This window comes from Mus pahari, chromosome 13, assembly GCF_900095145.1.
Source record: "Mus pahari chromosome 13, PAHARI_EIJ_v1.1, whole genome shotgun sequence".
NCBI classification, from domain to species: Eukaryota; Metazoa; Chordata; class Mammalia; order Rodentia; family Muridae; genus Mus; species Mus pahari.
Window position 1 is genome coordinate 18,199,489 of NC_034602.1, and position 8,296 is coordinate 18,207,784.

The window sequence follows — 8,296 nt, forward strand, 5'->3', positions numbered from 1 at the left end:
CTCACTTTGTAGACCAGGCTGGCCTTGAACTCAGAAATCCACCTGCCTCTGCCTCCCAAGTGCTGGGATTAAAGGCGTGCGCCACCACGCCCGGCTACTGGCCACTTCTTAAACGTAAGAAGTACGTAGCTCCCTTAAACGAAAGTGGCTTTCCCCACTTCATCATTTGAGGGGGAAAAAAAAATTCCAAGTAGGGAAGCATTGTCTTCCGTCCTCTTACTGTGGAAGACCACTCATTACGCACGGTCCAGAGAAGTGCGATGGAAGGGAGACGCAGCACAAATGAGATTCCTATCTTTAAAATACAGCAACGGTTCCCACAAGACTGATCCACACAGATAATCCCCGAAGTGCTGATAGTTTGTAATTGTTATGAAGAGACAGTAGAATTCGGTTCTCCCAAGTTCCTATTAGTCCTAGCTTAAGAGATAAGTACGAGCTTTATATATATATATATATATATATATATATATATAATTATTAAGAGAATGTGGTGTCACAAAAAAAATCCCCAACAATATCTCATTGTGATTTTTGGTAGTGAAATTATGTAGACATACAAATAAATTCTGTCAAGTAGATACTTGAAAATACAACCTTAAAGCTGTATGTAGTGGGGGGGAACCACGTGTACATCCATAACATTAAGCAAGTACACCTCTGATGCGGGTGTTTCTACCATGCTATTCTAATTTAGCTAAAAGGGCTTGGGTCAGTTTGTTTGCCAAAGGCTTTATTTTGTTTGGACCTAAAGAAGTCAAGCCACACAGAGCTTCATAGAGGTATCCTATTGTCTGGAAGTCCATACATGCAGACTGACCCAGTGGAACTGAAAATGTGCGCTGACTTGACTGTTCACTGTGATAGTGAGAAGGGCTTCCTAGGTCCCAGCATACATTGCTTTTCACGTTTCTCATCGTCTCAGCGAGATGGGATGCTGCTCGCTCCAGGCCAGCACCATCACGGAGTTTGTTGTGACACACACAGGCCTTTTGCTTTTTTAAATATAAAAGGCCACTTTGGCACACCCCAGCCTTATTAAGGAGCATCTCGTCTTTGCTCCAGAGAGGAGCATGAATTACTCATGGCCTACTCGGCTGTCACTTAGGGTAGGCCACATGGACTCTGTGGCCATTTTCCCGAAAGTTCTGAAACTGATGTTGGTGTTATTGATGGCACCTATACAAATCAACCATCGTCACTTAAAATGAAATAACTTTTTAATAAAAACTATAAAAATATTAATTTGTTATATGTTCTTTTTTCAAAAGTATGTTTACAGTACTCTAATTTAGATTTAAAAACTGAATTCCCTAAGTCACATCATGGTCTTTTAAGGGCTTTAGTACTTTGGAAAGTTACCCTTGCTCACCCAACTTCTACAGGGATAAGCAAGATGACTGTCGGGTCAACAGAAAGAAAATCAGCTATATGATAACAACTATGGACAATAAACTGAACAATGAAAAAAAAAATGCCACTTGACTATCTATCTGCATTGGCCTTCTAGTTAGATCCTAAGGAACGTCTACATTTCTAAAAAGTTTTATTCTATGGGATGGCTCACTAGCAGGGTCCCCTGTCCCAGACCTCATGATAGTCATGCCAACACCACACACCATGCACAAAATCGAGGCTCATGTGTAACACGTGTCCACCCAACCCAGACTATCTGGATGGCTTTATAATCCTTCACCTTCAGCCTACAAGGTCCTCATGCAAACCCAGGAGACAAGGGTCATCAGCTGAACCTCATGGAACCTCACAACTTCCTCATTTGTACAGTTACAAAAATTGGCGTGTCTATTTATAATAGGGCAGAAACTGCTCTTTAGAAAGCCAAACACAGGGAAGCTTGGTTTTAATGCCTGGTCTACAGTCTCCCCACAGACAGCAACAGTGAGTTGTCAACGCTAAAAGTCTTTTTCAGAAAAGTTCATTACTTTGACAAAAGTCCTGGATGCTCTTAATTCAAGTGAAAATCCTTTTAATTCGATCAAACACATATAATCTCATGATAAAGCACCAACACATTCTTGGTTGGAGAAGAACTGGAACTTTCCAAACCATGTTTTAAAAAGTAAATGCCAACCTTGGCTTTTGGGACCTGAGATACTTAGCCGCTGGCTTTCATTTGATGAAGCGAGAGACACAGTTTACCTGTTTTTATGACAGGTCTCTATCACTTTAGTTTTCTACTCTACCAAAAACTCAGCACAAACAAGGGAGAAAAGGTCACTTTTTTTTTTTAAGGCTAAAAGTGGGGCTCGTGCTAGGGGGTTGATGGCTTTCTCTAGTTTCCATTAAGAACACTGGGGCACTTTTTAGAGTGTCTCACATAAGCTTACGAAAGGTCAACTACTCATTTCCATGTCTCTTAAAGATGATAAATTAAACATTTTCCCCCCATTAGGTCAAAGGAACCGTCTTGTGGAATTTTATTTGCTCCAAATTTATCAGTGAAAACGTGATACAACAGAAAATTATCTAAAAGTGCTAAGTTGGTTCTCACAGAATGTCTAGCTCTGGCAAAAGATTATTCCAAACCACACTGTTCATCTTCTAACTGTTTGAGCATAAAAGAAAATGTCATAAAGTGTAAACCAGCGTGGAATCTCAAAAACTCAGTGTGTGCACACGCAAGCACACACACACACACACACACACACACACACACACACACTTCATATATACAAGGAATTTAAAGAACACTCTTCATTAATTGATTGTTTCAATAATTTAGCCAAGATGCCACATACTGCAGAAAGAAAGAGAAGGGAAGAGACAGAGAAAGTAAGGGAGACAGACAGCCTACAGCTTGAGAGACAGGGCAAGATTTCTCATCAGACTCCGTAGTCCATTATATCAAACCCTCCATCCATCATCTTAAACTTTGCTTTTGAAAATGGCGGCAAGTGTCAGATTTTCTACTGAGGTGAACTGCTTTCAAAAAAAAAAAAAAAAAAAAAAAAAAAAAAAAAAAAAAAAAAAACAAAAAAAAAAAAACACCACCAACAAAACGGAATCGCTGTACATGTGATTGAGAGAAGATGAAGAAAGCTCTTTTGCTTTAATTAGGGCCCACTTTAAGCAATTCGTTAAGCCATGGCCCCGTGCCACAAGCCATCAAGAGGTGGGGCATGGGTCTAACTTGAGAGCAGAACATACAGATGGAGCCTAATGATGCTTTCCATCACCCCAAGACAGGGAGCTGGGCAGGGGTGGCAGGGAGGTACTATGGATGGCTGCTCACCAAAACCCGCAGCAGGAGATGGAAGGAACACAGCCTAACTCTAGCCAAGCAAGCACACCAAGAAGCCAAACCATGTGACACTCACCAACAGGCTTGTGCCTCCCCAAGGCCAAACGAGAGCTGTCTCTCTCTGCCACACAAATCCAGACTTGGTCTGAGTGCCCTCTGAGTAGCCACTTGGGAAGGACCCTGGTCCCTGGATGAGCCTCAGATTCTTCTTCCTGTTCCCCCAAGGTCCCAGCCCGGCCTTCACACGCCACTGGGGTTCAGAGAAACGTAGAACCAGTCTCCACATATGCAAAGAGGGAGGGGAGCTAGCTTCTCTCAGGGAAGCACACACAGGAAGGGAGCGTGTGCTTCCTGTCTTAACCAAGATGAGTTCAGAAATCATTCGGATGTCTGATTTGTCAGACATAGAGTGGGAAGGGGTGCTCTTTTTGTCAACGGGAATTATGACTTCCCCCTGGCAGGACATGGTCTTGGGAGAAAAGCAGCCCTGCTAGGCCAACAGAGAAGACCAATGGCCTCCATGCCTGAGACTTGGGCCTTTTCACCCCGCCTTTTTTTTACTTAAAACAAAAACAAAAACAAAAACAAAAAACAAAAAACAAAACATTTATCATCAGCTGATTGGCTGAAGACACCTTTGCATCCACTTATTTATTACAGTCTAACATGAAAATGGGAAAATGTCAGTGAAAATAATTTGCCAGTTGTCTTTAGACTGTGCCTCCGCTAGCTGTGTCCCTTTGAGACTTTCCCATGAAGAACTAGAAAGATATCCCCCAAACTAGGGCAGACACCCATTTCTCCCTTTAGAAATATTTTGCAAATCACATTTTTTGTTGGCTGATATAGTTCACTTATAACATGTAGTAGTACTGTGTGTAAAAATGCTTACAAATGTCTTAAAATAATTATTATAGTATCATCCAGCTGCTAAGGGCTATATCAGACAAACACTATTGAAGAAAGAGCACTGAAATTCTAAGAACAGAAGCATATATTCCAGCAATGGGACAAAGTACCCTGAGGTTTAAAGTCATTTATTAAATTAATAGGAATGTGAGGAAGCTGTGGTTTATATGAAGAGCCAGTGTGAACATTTCATTAGCACCAGAGCAATACATCCTAAAACCTAGATTTTTTAAAAAAGCGCTTCCCCCAAATAAGGCAAAAACCTAAGCTCTCTGTCAAGATGTGAAATGATTTCTGTCTCTCTCCCTGTATCCCCGGGAGCGATCACTTGTTTGTGATCACATGTTGTGTATTTTCCTGTGAAATGTAAGAATCACGTAGCAAACCTATGACATGAAGTAAGCTCACAAAGCTCCAAGAGAGAAAGCAGTCCTGTTAACAGGTTTCTAGGCAGAGAAGGAGCTACAGCTAAAAAGAGGAACCATGGTGTCCCAAGATATTTGTCTCTCTTTAAAACAGGCATCGGCAGCTAATGGTTTCCCAAGAACTCAGAGGCTCTTGGTGTGCCTTTGGAGGCTGAAATCACATCCCATTTTCCTTAGAACACGGCAAGTACCACTTATTTTATAGAAAGACTGTTCTGAAATGTCAAATATTTCAGGGGACATAATGCTCTTCACGCTAACACTGATGAATCTTGGCTAAGTGCAGTGTCAGTACACAAATGTGCAAAATTTGGTAACTACTCAAAATTATCTGATATTATAAAACTAACATTATCTATGCCCCAATATGCCATTACAGAGAAGCCATTTTATTTTATATTTTAAAAAAAGTAAAAAGTAAATAAGATGAAGGAAATTAGTCCCCCATCTTAGGTGTATTTAGCATTAAAACCTCTCTCATTGCTGCTTTCAAACCTCTCTTACAGCACACAATGTGTGTGGTCTGTGTATGTGCAAGCAGGTGTGTGCACATATGCACACATGTAATTTATTTCCTATACATATTAATATAAATAATCTGGTTCTATCTATCTATCTATCTATCTATCTATCTATCTATCTATCATCTATCTATCTATCTATCTATGAGCCTGTTGGATTTCAGAAGTTCTGACATTGTTCTGAACAATGTGCTGTTATATTAACTAAATATGAAACACAGAAATTCAAATCAAGGAAAAAAAAAACTCCCTCAAACTAAAGAAACACCATTCTTACACTCAGCCTCTAGTGAAGTAAAGAGAAAGCCAGGGGCCTATGGCTTTGCTGGGTTTTAGATCTTTGGGGCAATAAATTAACTGTGATCTTAATTTTTCAGCAATGGTGATGCTACAAGAACAACCACCATTTGCTTTTGCTTTAGGAGACAGTACACAAACTTCTCAAAAGAGTCAAGCATCACAGTCGTCCACACTTTTATTATCAGCCCCTGTCTGCTTGTGAGGCCACCATGGTGGGCTAGTACTGTTGTTATGGCTTCTAAATTTATGGAGAAATTTGGGGTTTGGCCCTTCAATTAAACCACCAATGAATTAAACAAATGAGTTCCTTGGAACTTCTTAACTCTAGGTTTCAACAATCAGACTCAAAACATCTTGGCCATCAGCCCTAGCGTATTGTATGTTTGGGGAGAATATTTTATTCTACGATAAAAAAGGAACAGCCATGTATGCTTGTGGGGAAAGTTGAAATTATTCATGTTTTATCAAAAGAATCGCATCATCAGTGAAGTGCTCCACTGTCATTTACATGGATGTGGCTACATTATGTCCTCAACATGTTCTGTGTACTATAGGGTGGCGATCCAAGTAAGCAATGAATCTTTTGTCAGGGCTCTCTGTCCCCGTTTAAAATTTGAGTCATATACAAAGTAATCTGATTTGTCACTGAAACAATTTGGACACCCACCAACATATTATGAATAATGTTTAAACTGTTACTTTGAAAAAAAATTCCATAAAAAAGAATGAATTCAATCTCATAGAACAAATATCTTCAAACAAAGAAACTGAAGCAGGCTCTGGGATTTTCTTACTGACTTCACCCCCCTCTCAATTCATAACCCCAAACGAACCAATCCTCAAAAGCATTTCAATGTCTATGAAAAAATATTATATATATATTATACATTTTCAACGTTTTAAAAATTCTTCTACAGTAGGTTGGACCAGTGAAGGGCTATTTCCCTAGCACCACTTTGGTTCTGTAAGTTTAGAACAAGGTAGCTCGAAGATTATTAGGCTGTCTGCAGCAGGGAGAGAAATCACGCGTGGGTTACTTGAACAAAATCGCATGTTAAAATTCACTCTGGGTGGGCTCCTGCCCAAAAGAAAATAGAAAATGTTTCTGGCTCAGACCTTTTGAATTGATGCCCCTTTGGGTCACCAGATGCCATATCCTGTACTCCCAAATTAGAAGGAAATCGAAGGCTCATAAGGAATCCTTGGGAATCACTAGTGATGCTTGGCAATTTAAAAAAAACACATTTCAAATAATCTGCAAGCGTCCTGATGCCTATTTGATAACAGGGTCTCCTTGCGATAGTTTCATGACCTGGGATCAGACAGTGTGATGAGAAAAAGTACGTGTTTCAATACCCAGATCATTTTTGTTTTGCACAAAGCAAACTCAAGACAGGATCTTATCAGTAAAGCAAATAGCTCTCGCATCAAACATAAGGAAAGTCTTTACTCATGACTTTGAAAACGCTGGCTTCTGTAATCTCGCTAGATATGTCGATATAAACCTAAACATAAAAGCAGGACATTCTCTTCGTGGGACCCCGGGCTACTCAGAAGTGCCTCAACTGGCCTGGTCTCGCACCTGCAGCCCCAGCCTAAAAAGGCAGAGGCTTTGACCTAAGTCAACGCTCTCACAGTCCTCAGAAAGAAAAAGATAGACGTGAGCGACACGGACACTATGGATTTCGAATGACTTTCCTTTTTTTCCTACTCCTAATTGAAAAAAAAAAATCCACCAGTTATCCCAAGTTTTCCTACTGAAATTTAATTCGAAAACACTCACGTGGATTTGTGCGCCGCGCTTTGGGGGGCCAAGAATGATCCTGGGGCGCGAAGAGCAGCCGGGGATCTGGGGGCTCCTGCACCCCGCGGGACCTACCGGGTCTCCGGCAGCCGCGGCCGAGCGTCCCGGGATGGGCTGTACTGCGCCGGGCTGCCGCTGTCCCCGGCCCGGGCGCGGCCGCGCAGGCACTTGTTAGAGTGCCCTGCTAAGTTGGCTGCGGAGCAATTCCCAGCTTTCTTTCACAATGACTTCCTCAAGTTGCTCACTCGCATTGTTCCCCATTTCTCGCCACACTCCCCGCCCCCCGCGGGCTCCGACCCGGCTCCGAGCCCCCGGCCGCTCGGCTGTCCCGCACGACAGCGCCGCCCCGCTGCCCGCGCACCTGGCCCGGGCTCACCGCGCCGCCACCTGCGGCCGCCCGGAGCGCGCGCCCCTCGCCCCGCACCGTGCAAACTTTGGGTTGGCGCTCGCGACCCGCCTCCCGCTCGGCTTGTCCCACAGCCCACCCGGCCCGCGCGCACGGCACGCGGCTTCGGGACCCTGGCGGGGACGCTGAGCGGGGCAGAGGGAGGCACCGTCCCGTCCCGCGCCCGCCCTCGGGTCCCGCCTGCAGGACGGCAACTCCGCGACCCGCCGGGCCGCGCACACAAAGTTTGCAGCCACACGGGGCTCGGGCCCGGCCGCCGAGGGTAGCCGGGTGGCGGCGGGCACCGGCCGTACCTGCTGGCGCCGCCGGCGGCTGCAGCCCGCTCGCCCGCGCCGGGCCCGCTCGGCGCGCCGCCGCCACCCCCGCGCGCAGCGCGCCCGGGCCCTCCCCTCGGCGCCAAGCTTCCTCATTCCAGCTCAGCATCGCGCCGCTGCCCCGCGCGGGATGCGGCGGCCCGCGCTTTGCCTGCGGGCTGGTCCGGCTCAACCGCGCCACCGCGGGACCCGCGCTCGACCCGCAGGGGTGCGGCACGTGCGGGGCCGGCCGGGGGGAGGGGCCTCCCGGCCGCAGCGCCACGCGCGGGACAGCCGGGCGGTCATGACACAGGCTCACTCGCCCAGTCGGGGGACACGGGACATTGTAAGGCACTTTCCCCGGTGTCTAAGAGCA

The 8,296-nt window shown here is 44.9% G+C and overlaps 1 protein-coding gene across 4 annotated transcripts in view; it reads right to left on the reverse strand.

Annotated features, from left to right (window-relative positions):
• Ikzf1 (IKAROS family zinc finger 1) overlaps window positions 1-7,743 on the reverse strand; it is an 89,207-nt gene extending 81,464 nt beyond the window's left edge. For 3 of the 4 annotated variants that reach the window (XM_021210476.1, XM_021210475.1, XM_021210474.1), the window contains exon 1: window positions 7,201-7,743. The gene's annotated coding sequence lies outside the window, so the exon portion shown is untranslated. The remainder of the gene's footprint in view (window positions 1-7,200) is intronic. The other variant, XM_029545409.1, reaches the window with a different exon arrangement.
• Window positions 7,744-8,296: the final 553 nt, after the last annotated feature.